The sequence below is a fragment of the Lissotriton helveticus genome, chromosome 4_1, assembly GCF_964261635.1.
Source record: "Lissotriton helveticus chromosome 4_1, aLisHel1.1, whole genome shotgun sequence".
Lineage (NCBI taxonomy): Eukaryota > Metazoa > Chordata > Amphibia > Caudata > Salamandridae > Lissotriton > Lissotriton helveticus.
The window spans coordinates 1,991,692,507-1,991,710,374 of NC_136063.1; positions in this window are offsets into that span (position 1 = coordinate 1,991,692,507).

The window sequence follows — 17,868 nt, forward strand, 5'->3', positions numbered from 1 at the left end:
GTATACTTATTTTTTATATAAAACCTGTGTGGTGTCCATTTATAGTGTTGTCACTGGGTTACTGTATGTGGTCACAAATGCTTAACAACGCCTCTGAGATAAAGCTTGTCTGCTCGTGCCAATTTACCAAGGGGGTGAGAAGGGGTTATTTTAGGAGTGTAATCCCCTGATCCTGACTAGAGGCGAGGGTCCCTATTTGTCACAAGTACCTGCTTCTGTCAACTAGAGACCCCCAAATCTAACACTCGTCATATTTTTATGCGTTTACGTAGCTATTTTGGCGGCGTGGCATTGATTTTCACATGGACATTTGCAGGCATTATCTGGTGTCTATCGCATGCTACCATCATGTTGTGAATTCTACATTGACATAGTGTTATTTTTCCCAGATAGGCTGCAATGGTGAATTTTGCATTATGCTACTCTTGCGGTAGTTATCACATGTTCTTGTGAATATACCCCTAAGTGTTTCACTGCATAGTGATAGTTTGGGGCACGGCAGAATTCTACCAACCATAGTTACACAATACATAAAGTATATTACAACGTTCTAATCTAATAGATTTTAAAGAGAGTCTGTAATATAGAATGACAAATGACACAAAAAATGTAAACCTACAGACAAGCCACATAGGAAATAAGAATATCTAGTAAGAATAGTTTTGATACCCTGCAGTTTTTTTTTTTTTTTTATTTTGGCAGTTTTGTATAGCACGAACAAGACCCTTGTGGGTATCAGAGCACTTTACAGATCAAGTATAGGTAATGGCATATAAACACATGTAAATATAGATATTCTGTAAGAATGACGAGCTGTGGGGGGATCAGTGGTGGCCTTAAGTTCTGGGTAAGACGCCCATACCGGTGACAGAGGTAAAAAATCTAGGGGTATGGTTGGACTCCACCCTCAGCTTTTCTAGCCACACCAAAAAAGTTGCAGCCATGTGCTTTGGCCTTTTTATGTGCCTTCAGACCTATTCTGAAATTCTTCGATGCACCTACCAGGCAACTCATAATTCAGGCTTGCATTGGGTCCCGGCTGGATTACGCCAGCTCCCTTCTACTAGGGGCAAACCAGGCAGAAATCACCCGGATGCAGCGCATACAGAATGCTGCTGCCAGAGCCTTGGTTGGCCTACCCATATTCTGCTCAGCAAAGGAAACCATACGGAAGCTTCACTGGCTCCCGATGGCCCAAAGGATACAGTTCAAGACATAGTGCCTATCCTTTAAAATCCTTAAACAATCCACTCCCAAAATCCTGGAGAATTTACTGCCCCCTTATGTCCCTTCATGCTCTTTGCGGTCCAAAGGTCAAGGTCTGGTCACGGTCCCACGCTTCAAACGCTGCAGAGCCGGAGGGCGTTCCTTCCGCTACTTGGCGGAGAAGCTCTGGAACTCTTTACCAGTCCACATCCGTGCTATAGACAACCTTCTTCTGTTCAGAAGGGCGCTAAAGACGCACCTTTTTCCACCCAGGATCTAATATTTGCTTCAATTTCTGTTCTGTACCTGCCACTGCTACCCTCCACTCCATCTGGTAGCTGGATTACTGGTTGTCTTCAGCGTCGGGACGCCCCTTTGCTGGGGCAGCTGCGCGCGGTATACATTTTATTAACATAACATAACATACAGTGGCATATATGAATACAGTAAGAACTGGGAACAATTAAAGATTAGTACATAGCTGCAGTAATGTATAGGACAAGTTCAAGTGAATTTGGCCATGAGGATTGATTTCACTTCTTTTTTTAAATAGGTCGTAGATGGGTTAAGCCTTGTTTCTGGGGGTAGAGCGTTCCAAATCCTGGGTGCCATTCTTGAGAAGGTACGATTGTATGTTTTTTTCTTGGAGAAGCACTGAGGTTTCAGAAGAAGATTGTTAGAGCTCCTGGTAGACCTGTTGCCACCTGAAAGTACTAGTTGCTCCGCTAGGTATCTCGGGGTTTTGTGATTAAGGGCCTTATGTGTCATACAGGCGATTTTTAACTGGATTCTGGCCTCAAAAGGTAGGCAGTTGAGGGCCTGAAGGCCAGGGGAGATATGGCAGTTGCGTTTGGTGTCTGTGACGAGTCTAGCGGCTGTATTGTTAGAAGCTCTGAGAGGAGCGGTTATAGATTTGGGTAGACAACAGAGTGCGACACTCCCATAGTCAATTCTGGGAATTACTAGAGATTGAACTGTCTGTTTGAAGTCATTTGTGGGAATAAAGGGTTTCAGTTTTCTTAGTGTGTTAATCTGAAAATTTGCACCCTTTGTTGCAGCGCTGATGTGTTCCAGCATGTTTAGTTTTTCATCTAGGGTTATTCCCAGAGATTTAGCAGAATCAATGATGAAAGGTTGACCGCCTAGTGCCGTTAGGTGTTCCATCCACTTGCGGATGATCGTTAATTGGTTGGGAGGTGCGATCAAGAGGAATTCTGTTTTTAGCGTGTTTAGTTTTAAATGGTTCTTAGCTAGCCAGATTTGTGTATCTTTGAGCGTTGAGTTAAGGGACTTAATGTCTTCAAGAGATTTGACCTTAATGTAGAGTTGTGTATCGTCATGTGATATTGGATATTTGCGGAGTTGAGAAGCTCAGTGAGTGATTCCATAAACAGATTGAAGAGTGTTGGGGAAAGAGAAGATCCCTGAGGTACTCCTAGAATGACAGGGGTAGAATTAGATAATGATTGGTTGATCTTGAATCTTTGTGTTCTATTTTGGAGGAAAGAGGTGAACCAGTTTAATACTGGTCCAGATAGCTCCATTCTATGCTTCAGGAGGTCCAGTAGGTTGTCGTGTTTGACTGTATCGAAGGCTGAGGAAAGGTCAAGGAGGATTAGCAGGCAGGCTTTGTTTTGATCCAGTATTTGTAGTGCATCATCAATTATGTGGGTCATGGCTGATTCAGTGCTGTGTCCTGATCGAAAGCCTGATTGGAATTGGTCTAGCAGGTTGAAGCGGTCTATGTGGATACTCAGCTGCGTGTGGACACACTTTTCGAGTAGTTTGGCAAGGGTTGAGATGTTAGATATTGGGCGATAGTTATTTAAGTCAGTTGGGTCTGCTGAAACTTTCTTAAGGATGGGGATACCTGACCAGCTTTGAGGATGTCAGGGATGTATCCTTGCATGCGGGAGGAATTTATGATCCTCCTCCATAGGGGCACTAGCAGTGGCATGTAGGTCTTTAGGTGTGATGCTGGGAGGGGGTCAGTGAAATGGTTAGAGGGATTCAGAGAACTGAGCATGTTGAGGATAGTTTCTTCGTTGTAGAGGTTGAAGGTGGACCAGGAGGCTTTGTTTTTGAGGTTGGGAGTTGTGATGCAGTAGTACGGGGGCTCGGCTGTGGTCCGAGAGGAGATTGTGGGAGTAACGGGAAGTGATACTAGATTGTTAAGTAGGTCAGCCTTTAGTTTTTCAGTCTTTGTTGTGAAAAAGGTGGCAAGATCCTCACATTTGGGGAGTGTATCCGGGTTGGCTTGGGGGGAGTAGTGGACACCCTTAGACTGAGCTTTGATTATTTCGAAGAGTTTTTTGGGGCGATTCTTAGCATGGTCTAGTTGAGTACGTATGTACTCCGCTTTAGATCGTCTAATCCTTTTGTAGTAGGCATTTCTGTGCTCCTTAATAATTTCAGGTGAGCAGTGGAAGGGACTGCTCTCCTTTGTCTTTCAATAGCTCTCAATGATCTCCTGTCTTCATTTAGTCTACCATCATAGCAGGAGTTTGAGTTCTTTGTGTTGACTCTTTTTAGCTGTAGGGGGGCTATGGTGTCAAGAACCTTGTTCATAGAGTGGAAGTAGTGGTTTGTCAAAACCTGAACATCGGTGGTTCCATCAGGTGGGGGCGGGAGGGTGTGACTAGCTGATGAAAAATCAACCGGATTGATGTTTTCTAGGTTCCTCTTCCAGATTTGTGTTCTCGTGGGTTGGACCGAGAGCAGTTTGACTACTTCCTTGATATGAAAAGTGATAATGTGAAGGTCGGACCAATCGCATGGGAGGATCGATTCCAGTTGGGTAGAGTTTGATTTGGAAATTATTAGATCAATGATTGATCCTTTTTCATGTGTCGGGCTGTCTCAAATTTGGGTCAGATTGAGGTCGGATAGGAAAGCTTTGAGGCTATTGACCTCTGGGTCGTCAAGATCGTTCCAGTGGAGTTTGAAATCCCCCAGGAAGATCTGTGTATTCTGTTGCCCTATGTTCGTCGCTAAAATATCCATCAAATGTTCGATGAAGGTGAGGTTGTTGCCAGGAGGATGGTAGAAAGAGTGTAGTGTGCATATTGGCTTGCTATTACTCGTAATGAGTAGGCAAAGGTATTCACAGGAAGAGAACATTGGGGTGTTAGAGCGGTTCACAGAGATGTTGTTCCTGTGAATACAGGCAATACCACCGCCTATCTTAATGGATCTGTCTAGTCTTGTGATGTAGTAGTTTGGGGGAACTAATATGTCTAGAATAGGTATGGATGACTCAGTTAGCCAGGTTACCGTTAAAATTATAAGGTTGGGTTCATTGGTTATAATAAGGTCAGCTATGTCAGAGGCATGACGTACAGCCGATCTACAATTTAATAAAATGCATTTTAACTGGGCCTTGGTCGAGGTGGTGTTCTGGTCATGGGGGATGGGTACTCTTGTGAGGTTGCTTTCAACAATACCTCTGGGGGTGTGTCTTGTCCATCTAGAGGCATTGGGGAGGATGGGTTGGATTAAGGACCGTTTCTGTGTAGTCTCTAAGTGAACTGGCCCACCAGGTAGGAATGGGGTTCGTAGGAGTGAAGTAGGGAAGTAATGCCCTTTGGTGATAGTGTTCTCCTTTCCCTTGTTGGTCTGGATGAAGCATTGGGGTAAGGTACTGTTTTCCATTTGGGGGGCTGCTGAGGCGAGGGATTAGAGCAAGGCTGCTGAGAGGGCTTCACTTTGGGTTTGGGTGGTTGCCTGATCAGATTGTGAAGAGTTTGGATGTTTTCCTTTATTTGTCGTAAGGATAGTATTATCTCGTCTAGTTTGGGGTCAGGTGTTAAGGTTGTCATATTGATGGTCTGTACTGTGGTAAAAAGGGGCGGTGATGTGGCTTGTGTGGTGTCTTGGGGTGAGACTTGTGATGGATCGGCAGGTGGTGGGCTTACAGTGACGAGTCCCATGGGGTCGGGAGGGGAGGAGAGTGCTTTAGGAGTATCTGAATTCTTGTGTGGTATTGTTGTTGGAGGGGAGACATTAGGCAGGGGGAGAGTGAAGCGTGGAAGTGCAAGTGTAATGTTGTGTGCTGCGAGATGACTGATGTTGGGATTTAGATTGCAGGGAGTGAGGGGGGATGCGGCCATGACGTGATTAACTGTGTATGGAGAGATTGGGATAGAAACTGGAATAGAGTTAGTGGAAGGGGTGAGTGTGGGGGGTGAGGTGGAGAAGAAATGGGTGAGGAGATGGGGAGTGGTAGTGAGGGGCGAGGGAGTGTGTGGGAAGGCCACGGGTGATGTGACACTAGTGAGAGGCGAAGTTATGTTATGTTATGTTATGTTAATATCATTTATTTTGCGCACAGATGCTCCAGCTAAGGAGCGTCCTGGCGCAGGGAATGGTGGACATAACACAACGCTAAAAGAACAGGAAAGTGAAAAAAAGGGGAATTTAAAACAAATGAGTTTTCAGGGCCCTACGAAATACTAATAAGTCCTCTAACAGGCGGATTTCTAGAGGGAGAGCATTCCAGAGGGTCGCAGCTTTCACACGAAAAGAACGACCGCCCATCCGGCTAAGCCTGAAACGCGGGACAACCACAAGGGATTGCCCGAGAGATCTAAGGGAGCGGGTCGGGACATAAGCAGATACGAGATTATTAAGCATCTCAGGTGCCGACCCTTTTAAAATTTTAAAAACAAGGCTAAGGGCCTTGAAATGAATTCGACTTTTTATCGGTAGCCAGTGTAGGGACCGCAAAGTATTAGAAGTGGGACAGAACCTTGGCAGACCCACCACTGCTCTCGCAGCCGCGTTCTGTACGCGTTGTAAGCGAACGATCTCCGATTGATTTGCTCCCAGTAGGAGCGAGCTGGCATCGTCGCTTGAATGACCAGCTGTCTTGTCGGAGCATCAAAAAATGTGAGCACCGGCCTTAGTCCATGCAGGACACCAAAACAGCATGCCGCCACTCTCTTAGTATGGGTCGTAAAGCAGAGGGTGTGATCTAACCACACTCCCAGGTTTCTGAGTTCCATCACTGGTGTAGGGGCCGGCCCTAACTCACGAGGCCACCAGCTGTCCCCCCAGCGATCCGTTCCGCTCCCAACGATCATCACCTCAGTTTTCTTCGCGTTCAGCTGGAGACAGTTGTTATTCATCCAGCTGGCCACCTCTCTCAGCCCATTTCGGAACCTGGGGACATCCTGCTCGACATCCCCGCTGATCGTAACCGCTAGCTGCGTGTCGTCGGCGTAAGAGACCATGGTTAGGCCCCACTGCCTGGCGACATCAGCCAGCGGCTGCACGTACAGGTTGAAAAACGTGGGACTCAGCGAGGAGCCCTGAGGGAACCCCTAGGTCCAACTGATGGTATTTGGACTGAAAAGGAGGGGTGGCAACGCAGAAGGAGCGATCGCTGAGGAAGGAGCGGAACCACTGCAGAGCAGAGCCACAGATGCCAATGCCCTCCAGGCGGTGCAGAAGGATGCGATGGGACACCGTGTCAAAGGCAGCGCTAAGGTCTAGTAAAATAAGCGCTGCCGTTTGACCTGCATCCAACACAATCCGCAGATGTTCTACCATAGCCAGAAGGGCAGTCCCATTCTATGTGGGGTCGAGGACATTGGCCCGGGTCATATGCTCAGAGAGGGCCAGGTTGACGTGTGCCTCCATGACTTTGGCCGGCCAGGGAAGCAATGAAATGGATCGGAGAAACCACCGCCTGCTTCCACTTGGTAGGAACAGTGTACTTCCAGGAAAGTGGAAGTATTAGGAATATTGATGTTATTGGGGAGGAGCATATATACTGTGGGTGAGTATTATTCAGTGGAGTGACAGTTGAACATGTGGTGGATGTATTTGTGCAGTGGGATAGCGAGGGAGAGTGTCTAGCGGGGTGATTAGATAGAGAGACCCTCAGAGGATTAGGAGAGGTGGGATGGGGTCTTGTAGCCTTAGCTTTGATGATTGGGAAGATATTATCCAGTAGATTAAGGTTATGGTCTGATGCCTACATGAGGATGATCCCATTGTGATAAATGGTAATTGTGGCCGTTGCGTTGTGGAACGGGGAAGGGATAATGGATAGTGTAATACTGTGTGCAGTTTTCTTAGTAGATGCAGTTGTGAATAGGGTGAGAAAGGCTTTCCGCCATTGTGCTCTCCTTTTGGTGTAGAATATAATGTCATTCGTTATGTGTCCTGTGTTATTTGAGAAATAAGTGTCAGAAATTGGGGTTTCTGGGTGTGCTTTTAGGAGGTTATGCTTGAAGCCTTTTGCTGACTTTTTTGAGAGGGTAGGGGGGTATTTGATGTAGTAGGTGTGTTGGCCCTTCGGCTCCATAGTATATGATCAGATTGTTGGAGGGTGGGAAGGTCAAATAGTTAGGGGGTTGGAGTGAGAAGGTATCTAAACAGGGCGTATGTGAGGTAATGGGCCTCCCTATAGTATTTGACTGAATAACTATAGGCAGCACGGTACAGCCACAAATCTACTTTGATTGTGAGAATATTCAGTTTAGTTAAAGGAAATAGTAATTAGTTTTTACGATTGCTTAGATGGTACTGAAAGCAGGAAATGCGTTCCCGTTCAATCCCAGTGACATTGCATGCCAAAAATACTTGAATCTGCTCTGTCGTTATGAAGGTAGGGTTGCACAGTTTTTTAGTTTTATATGAAAGCTCTGAGCAAGCATCAGTTATGATAAGAAACAGGTGGTGGCTGTAGCAACCTTGAATGACATTCACAACTTTTCTTAGACTGAGATTTTGTTCTTGTTTCAACCTTATTTCCATGGAAAACGTATTAGAATTAATGCATTGCATCTAGCACCCAAATGCAAGTGTCTAAAATGTATATAAAAATGCATTTCTTGAATGTTTAAATGACATGTTCGAGCTCTGTAGGCCATAGATTATGCACCACTGTTACATTAAGTATTTTTCCAATAAAGATGGTAAATTGTATTGTGTGTACTGCAATACACAAGAAAAGTATGGATAACAATATTTCATAAAAAGTCTGTTAAGGTCAACAAGCCCATCGAATACCAAATAATCTGTTCTGAGACAAACCCAGAAAACAAATCCTTCCTCACTGTTCAAAAATTTCATCCAAGAAGGTCACTTTGCCAGACAAGTAAAGAAACAGTACCATCCACACGAATACCCAGAGAAAACCTACTACCTTACAATTAAAGAAGCAAACTAATCGTGAACCAATCCTTATTGCACACCATCCACTAATAGCCAACCTAGAGAATATCAAGGTTTATAAAGAATGCTGATAAAATATGAGGAGCTCATTGGAATGTCTACATTTACCCACATATCTGCATATGGAGAGTACCCTTCCTTTCATACATATTATTATGTATTTGTCAAGTATGTCTACTCAATTCTGCCGTAATACTACTCACAATTCATAATGATTAAGTTACAAGTGTATGTATATATGCTCAGCTAATAAAAGCCAATGCAAATTGATAGGAACATCTAAAACAAAAAAAACAACGTAACACAGTGTTCAGTTCAGTAATAAAGTGCTAATTGCAAATAGATATCAAATATGGAATTTCTTGATAGCAATAAAAAGACAGTATTGGACACTGCCGTATCACCAGTTGTAAAAACATTAAAATTTCAATCCATCATTAAAAGAAGTTCCTTAAGGGTGCCGTCGGCATGTTGCCCAAGTCGTTTTTGTGATTTTGGTATGTTAAACTGGTAACTAATTTCAAAAATTTGAATCTAAAATTCAGAGTGGTATAAGTGCATGTTTAAAAAAATATATATCAGTCGCCATTGCTCCCCTTGTGGTGTTACTTAAAGTGCCCCTACGTCAAGACGTAAACACGTTCTATACTGACTCGATAATGCCCAGGTCTTTCTTGAGTTTTTAATATGAAGTCCTGGTGACATATTTTGTTTTGTCGGTACCTGGTCAGATAATTACTACAAAGCTATCTGAGAAGCAATTAAACATTCTCGCAGTGCTGTTAAACACTGGCCTGTGTACCATGCCTACATACCCCCTGTGTAGATTACCAGCTCCTAGGTAACACACAGTTGGATCGAAAAACATTTCTTGTGGCTGGAGCACGAGCTAACATGTATTTCTGTCAGTTGAGTACCTTTGCTTTAACATCCTATCCTCTCTTTCTTATCCCCTATGATATTTTGGCCTCTGTAGTAATATATTTTACTATTAAAATGTTATATCAATCTTGCATGTTCCCTCAGTCCAAATCCATATTTTCCCCATTTCCCAAAGGAATATGTGGCAAAAACATTCTCGTTTCAAAGCATTTAAAGTTTTTGGCTGTTTGAGTAGTGTTGCACAGAAGGGTTGTAAGAAGAATCATACTGCATAAGGCTAAAGAACATGTTTCAATATCAGTCTTTGTTTCAAGAGAATGTCTCCTGTGATGAATGGCATCTATTCTCTAAAAAGAAAAATGCTGAATCCATAGATGTTCTGTGATTAGGGTCGAAATAAAAAGACCATATTACATTGGGACATATATACATTTGGTCCATTGAAACCTGAAATTGTAGTGTACTAGATGAACTGCAAAATATTATTGTTATATTTAATAAACATCCTATGTATTATTAGATTTTGCTTATCTGATCTCCATTAAACAAAGTATTTATACTGTTATCTTCGTGTCAAATGCCCAGTGGTGGCTGGCACCGAGTAGCATGGGTGAGGCGGAAGGGTGGGATAAAAAAATAAATACAAATATTACTTACCTTGGTGCCGGACAGCCGACTCACATCTTCCTCTTCTGTTCCTGTTTGAAGTAGGAAGCACAAACAGGCTCCCCTAGTCAGTCACAATGCTGTAATGCAGCATTGTGATTGGCCTGAGTGCCGTGGTTCGGCGATCATACAGGCAGTGGTAGCCTGTGCATGTTCCCATTGACATGCGCATGACTGTTTGGCCGGCCAGCCAAACAGTCATGCCCACTTAAATGTCCACCACTCCCCCTTTGTTGACTGTAACAAAGCCAAGCCCCACCCAGCACATAAACTGCAAAAATAAAATGATAATGACATAGTGTCATTATCATTTTATTTTTCCTGTGTCCACTGTTCAAAATGCAGTGGGGTGATGGTCACGCCGCAGCTGTAAATGCCCTTTTTAGCTTTCGCCAGCACAGAACTTGCACTATGCTTGCGAAATCTATTGTATTTAATATAAATCTTAATAGGGTCTTACCTCCCACCCTTCCTTCTTATTTGTTTGTGTGCTTGCCGCTTACATTTCCTCCATTTCTATTTGTTGTAGCATACTATTTCCTGTTGTTCCTCATGTATTTCTCTTATCAGTGTCCGAGGGTCAAAGTACTCTTGTTCATCCTCTTTGGTGAAACTTCCCTCTTATGAGCAGGCGTGTCACAATAGATGCACAATCTAAGGACCACCTTGATGAACATGTGCTTCAATTGTGTCATGAAAGGATGCTTCAGATATTCTGCAACACATTTTTGCGAGAACTGGTGCATCATTGATCCCTGACATTTCGTATGGTCTGGTTTGGATGTATGCAGCCCTTGTTCACTGTTTATGGTGTCGCTTTCAGTGGGCGTTGGCTCTTTGCTTATGTTTATCTACCTCAGTTGCCCAGGACTTGGTGCTGCTGATGAGTGAATTACTGACCTATTATTTAATGTGTCTATCTGGATTGCAATTGCTCCATCATGCGAGGTTGGAGCCACTGGTGTTACCTGAAGAATGTGCATCGACACACAGCAGCCGGATTGGGTGGTTGAATGTCATGGTTGAAGGTCAGTTGTCACCTATCCCTGGATTGAGTGGAGATCAAGATCATGTCTGTAATTTGGAGGTCATACAATGGGCAGTGGAAGTTCTTTTGGCATCAGAATCTGATTCTGGAATGGAGTCTCTAGCACTTTTACTCGCTAATGGATCAATATATTTTTAATGAAATCTTGGATTACGACATATACTTGGCATTGTTTACTTTCAAAGTCAAAATGATTGCAGAGGAATGTTGGAAATCATTTGGCGCAAGCACATTGACTGATATTTTAGCAAAAAATTCTGATTCACTAGACAATTTTTTGAAGGGGGAGGTTACTCTGGTTAATCTACGTTTCTTAATCATTGTTCCGTTAACTGATTTGTATGCTTATCTGTCTGCACTTCTTTGTTGTATTGTGCGCTTTAAGCTACATTATTTCAAGTCACTGGATTTTTTAGTTGTAGAGTTCTTTTGAGATTCACCAGGCAATTGGTGTGCACATTTTATGAGATGTCAGACAAAATTGTTGCATGTTCGACATATTACTGAGGCACTACCAGCTTTGATTGTGTGTGTGATTCCAAGGTGTTTTGGCCATCCACAGAGATTTGATGTTACAATTGCCAATATTACATTAGCTGTCATTCCTCGATAAAAAAGAGTAGATGACAGACATTTTGGTATGAGTGTGATGTTTGAGTTGTGTCTATGCATGCAAGGATATAGAGTCTGTTAGTGACTGGATATATATGCCACTCAATTTCCGTGCATGCTTTGCTTCTGTAAGGGTGGGTTGGTGATAGGATCATCGGCATGATACACTGACAGACCTGTTTAAAAAAAATCTAATTTGTAGAAATGTAGACATCTTATCATTTATCCTTTTTATGTTTGAATACTACAAACACTGTGTTTGAATGTTATCAATTGGACATTTCCTCAAGCTTCTATTTATTTTTTATAAGGTATTTGGAGTGGTGTGCTGCAAACATTATTCAGTGTGTGTCTTTTTTACTATGTCCCAGCATGTATGGAGAGAGTAGTGTTGTTGGGGGCCAAAAACTGCCTCTTCAGGTAATGTTCAGGGCCATGACAGATAGTATAGCTTTCATAATCATTACCCACACATCACTCAAGCAGGATTTCTCAGACATGACTAGAACTCTCAGGAGGCCATATGACTCCCACATTAGATAAGGGCTGTTGCAGGGACACTGTTCAGGAACATACTGATGTTTGGAATCACTGGATGTCCACTTATAGTACTGCTAAATGTGTGATTTCTGTGGTTCTTAACATCAATATGTTCATGTGCAGTGTCACAGCAACGCCCTTATTTTATGTGAAATTGAAATGCCCTCCTGGAAGTTATGTTAGATTGCATTTTCCATACTGTTACCCTTACTTTATGTACAGTTGAGACCTTGTTTTTGAAATGCATTTGTGATCATTGGTAAGTCTTGAAGTGGCTGGTGCATATCTGGCTGGGCATTACAATCTGTGTATGGTGAGTCATTTGCCATTATTTGTACGACTACAAAAGAGACATTTGCATACACTAGTTTCAGTACTGTGTATTGTAAGGGTGAATAGAGGAGTGGATAGGCAGGGACAGTCTTGTTAACAGGCACATTCATGTGTAGCTAGGACATTTGTATTCTGGTCGCTTAGCAGTGTCACTTCTGTCAGGTATTCCACTCATGCCCTCAGTGTGTAAGAGTTCCAAAACCATCTCCTCCCAGGGCTGTAGTTGTAGTGGGGCGCTGAGAGGGCCTTCGCCACGCCTCTGGGCCTCCTAGTGATAGTCGGTATACTAATTCTTGATGCTGGACCTAAGGTCATTCCACCTGTTCCAGATATCTCCCTGTGTGGGGAGGGCGTTTCTGACATTGCCACCTTGTTGACTATCCTGGTACACATCTCCTGTTAATGTGTGTGAGGAGTAGTCAGGACTTGGGTACAAAAATATGGGGTTCTACTCAGATGATTTCATCCACCTTGATAGTGAGCTCCTGTGTGCTGAATGCAGGTTTTTTGGGAGCCATGGTGGTGATGTGTAATTAACAATTGAAATGTGAACAAAGAAAGGAAGGGGTTATATAATATAGGTGTACACTGCAGGAATGGGAACAAGGAAGTGACACATATGGTTTGTGGTTGTTGCTAAATGTGAGTTCAAGGTAATGGTAATGGCAATGAGGACGATGGAAAATAATGGTGCTTTACTAGTTTTCGAAAGGGATTGTGGTCTGAATCTTAAGGCTATTTTATGGGCTGTTAGGAAAATGTGTCAATTTGTTACACTACTTCATGTGGATAAGGTGTTTAAAACAGCTAATGGACATTTGTTCTTTAAATTTGAAATCGTGTTATGATTTGTTGCTTATGAAGTAGGTATTGGAAGACGTGCATTGACCTCCTTTTGATCTCTGCCACTACCGGACCACAATGCCTTTTTGCACAAATATACGCTCATCAGTTGGGGCTTGCGGTGCCCAGCAATGAACTGACAAAGTGCTTCCCAACTGCAAGGCTTGCACAAGAACACTGGCTGAACCGCTGAGCTGGCGGTGTCGATCTGCACGCGCAACTCATAATACGGCAGATGGCCTTGATCCAGCACAGCAGTGGCAGGGCACAGATGATTGACGGAATGCTGCATTAATCAAGCATTCACCCCCAGTCACAGATCTGGATAAAATCCACTGTTTTTTTACATGCCACACCATTCCAGTTTCGACCCAACCATATGCAAATGAGTCATAACCTTGCTCCCCCTGGGAACATTACAGCCCAAACTGCCAGGCCAGGTCCCCCCTGGACCAGAAACATGTATCCTGGGATAGGTTTTGGGGGAACACCCCATATCAGCCAGGCTAGCTTCAAACTGGTGGTGTAGCAAGCACAAGCCCCACGGCTGGGCGTACCCTCCCCACTTAGGGTGACAAATGCAAAAAGAAAAGATGATGGACGGCATTGCTGAATTAATCAAACACTCACCCCAGTCACAGACCAGGGTTAAATCCATTGTTTCTTTTGCTTGCCACACCCTTCCAGTTTAGACCCAGCCATGTGCAAGTCTGTCTTGACCTTGCTCCCCCGGTAATCGCCCAGCCTGAACTGCTGGGCCAGGCCCTTCCTGGACAAGAAACAAGCATCCTTGTACCGGTTTCAGGGTAACACCCCATATCAACCAGGTGAGCTTGAATCTGGTGGCGTAGGGAGCACGGGTCCCACGTCTTGCATACCCTTCCCATTTAGAGCTACAAATACAAAAAGAACAGATGATGGATGGAATGCTGAATTAATCAAATATTCACCCGCACTAACAGATCTGGGTTAAATCCATTGTTTTTGTGCACCCACGCCATTCCAGTTTAGACCCAGACATTTGCAAATTGGTCTTGGCCTTGCCCCCCCCCGCCCGGGAACAGTCCAGTCCGAACTGCAACGCCAGGTCCTCCTTGGTCCAGAAACAAGCATCCTGGGACCAATTTCGGGGTAACACTCCTCATAAGCAAGGCTAGCTTGAATCTGGTGGCATGGGTTGGGGTGGTGCTATTGATGCAGAAGTGCTTCTCTCTTATTGCTCCCCAGAGGCCGGTTAAGCAGGCAAAAGTGTGCCGGAAAAGGTTCTTGCCAGCTCGTCAGTGGTGGAAAGTTTCTTCTTCTCATTGGCCATTTTCTTAGCAGCATCTTTCTTTGGGGCCATTTTCTTAAAGCTGTCAGTTGGCAGTTGCACCAAGCTGCACAAGCGGAAGTGATTGGAGGACTGACATATGACTGCACAGGCCTTTTATTTGGCAGTACTGTGGGTGATGTCTCTTCTTTTGTTCGAAGCAAACAAGCAAGAAAAACATTTTGTGTGAAACATGACATTGCTTGCAGTTTGAATTAGTACAAAGGAAATATTAGTGTGGTTGTTTTGTTTACTTAGGTGAACACATTAAAGTTAAACCACACCATCATACCAAAATTTCCCACCGGAAGAATATACCACACCATATACAGAATAAGAGAGCTTTTTCCTTTATGTTCAATATATTCTAAAGGAGACACCTGTGTCACTGACAGAACTAAATGGGTAAATGGAATACTAATCTTTTAAAAAATGAATGCTGCAAGAGTAGAAAGTGCACCTCAGCCCGGGTGTCCACTAACCGTGGGCAATGAACTCCACTCCGCTAGCGGAGGTTGCAGAGATTTTTTAACTACGCATTACATTGAAAACACGGAATTAATGCAAAAATTCTGACTCTGCCACGTAGCGGAGTTAGCTATAGCACCCACAACTATTTGATAAGACAACTTAACGTTTACATGGTAAAAAGGATATAACCAATTCCAAAAGTGAACTTTGAAAAATATTAGCCAATGAGAGAGGTGATGACTTTGGTGTCACCCTTAACCTAGGGGAGGACCAAGCAGATACCTTGAACACAAAGAGCATATCATGCTGAACGATTCGGTGGTGGTCCCATCCTCCAAGGATCACTCCAAGCAAAGTTATGGGCAAAAATACAATGCCAACCAAAGTCCCAGAAAAGCATTATGGGGCGAGGTTCTAGAGTGCCACTGGCCTGGCAGTTTGGGCTGGACTGCTCCCATTAGGCGCAGTGTCAAGACTGATTTGCATATGGCTGGGTCCAAACTGGAATGGCACGGTGAGCAAAAATGGATGGATTTAGGCCCAGATATATGTACTGAGTTAAATCTATGACATTGAGCTGCATTTTGTCCATTAATTGTTTTTTTTGCCTATTTAAAGCTGCCACCAGTCACATGGTCAAACAACAACGGGCAGGGGGCTTTGAAAATAATACATACGAGCATACATACAGGCCTATGGACACTGGCCACATAGCATGGGGGAAGAAATACAAATGCTGGCATATAGCAAACACACTTGCACATTGGCAAGACAATGGAAGCATGGTTACACAGAAAAAAGAGCATTAATTCAGCAATGCCAAAAATGAAAATGAACTGGGCAATTGCAACAACACACATCCTCCTAAGGCATCAAATATAATTACCCTGCCTATACACTGTTTGCAGAAAAAAACATGAAATGCCCCCCAAAAAATAATTGTTGTAAATTGATCCAATGCCATCCATGGCCGAAACAATGTTTTATTCAAAAGCACCTCAGAAACAGTTGTTTCATGCACCCATAACTACTAATGGACCTATTTCCTGGAATGCCCATTGGCAGACTAGGCCACATGGTGAACTAAATGAATATTGAAAATGTATTTAAAAAAATAGACAAAATATACTGAACTATGGATATTTTTTTATTTACAAAGAAGAAAAATGACATGGTAAAAAATCATAAGGCCCCTACTGAAGCTGCAAGTCACCCATTACAATAATTTTAAACACCAGCTTTTCAACTTACTTGTGAAATCTAAAACACATAGGGACTCATCGTCGATTTATCAGCATTTTAGCACCACAAAAGTGGCAAAAGATGTATCGCCCTATTCCCAAGCTGATGCAAACTGCCAACATTGCTAGTTTTCCAGCGATAGCTGCCGCCAAAAACATCGTCACGGATGAGAGCGATAAATAACTCTAATGAAATGCAAAGTTGTTGTTCCCATGCAAAAACACAAGAGAACACCACTTCACAACAATCTCAATGACCAGACAGATCAGCGATGCGATCCAAAAACAGGCAATAAGGCGCGTTAGCAGCAGGGATTTAACATCTGCCTTCTACTGGTGTAAAGCAGGATGACAACCTGCAGTGTGAAAGAGAGCCCAGCCCAGAGCCACATCTGTAGACCAACACATGTCATGGAGCTACTGATGATAATGCAGCTCGTAGACCTCAGAGGGCCACAACACCCACAATCACCACCCCCAGGACCACCCCCACCCCAGACCACCCACCCAGACTACCACAGAGGCAGAGCAGAACAAGACAGCGGGCCTTCCGAAATTGCACCAGCCTCACAGACTTAACGTCAGAGGATGTCACTTCCCCCACACTGCACAGGAACAGCTGGAGACCAAGCAAGGCTTCTACGCCATGGATGGCTTCCAGCATGTTTGGGGGTTATTGACTGCACACATGTCCCACTTGTGCCCCCTGCCGACACTGCACACAATTACCGTAACAGAGAATACATGCATTCCATCAATGTGCAGGCAATAGTGGACCACTGGGGACTCTTCACCAACGTTGTTGCCAACTACCCAGGCAGTGTGAATGATTCCTACATCTTCCGACAGTCCATCATCAACCAGCGCTTCCAGGATGCACCTATGGAAATGTACTGCTAGTTGGTAAGTACCAACTGAACACCCCACACACCTCAACTCCACTTCACAATCATGCAACTGTGGGAATGTACACGTTACAGAATCTCATACAACATGCCAAACATCATGCCCACCTACCAGACACAACAACACAAGTAACTGTGGTAACTGTGGGCAGCCATGTAGACAAACCATCTATGTCACGGCACCTCTGCCACACAATTGCTGAATGTGGGAAGAGGTGGGAACCAAGAAGGTGCGAAGGCGACAAGTGACCCATGAATAAGAATGCACACAATGATAAGTGTGGCGGTGATGTGCTGGGCAGACTTCAGTCTGCAGAGCACAGACATGTCCATGTGGATATTTACTGCTGGTGTTTGTGGTTTTGTGGACAGTGGACGTAACATTGTGACCTCAGGCAGTGGAGAAGACCTTGGACATGTAGCTATGTCGTTCCCCCCCTGTAAGCATAAGGCGGAGTGGGCTGGGCCTGCGAATGCCAGTCCAGAGTAGGAGTGGGGATAAATAGCCCTGGGCTCTGGGCATGGCTCACTTCCAGGATGGCCCACAAACTAAATACTGCATGTGTCTCAGTGTCCGCCAGATGATGACCATAGGCCTACACACATGTGGCCGACCACCTTCAATGGCCA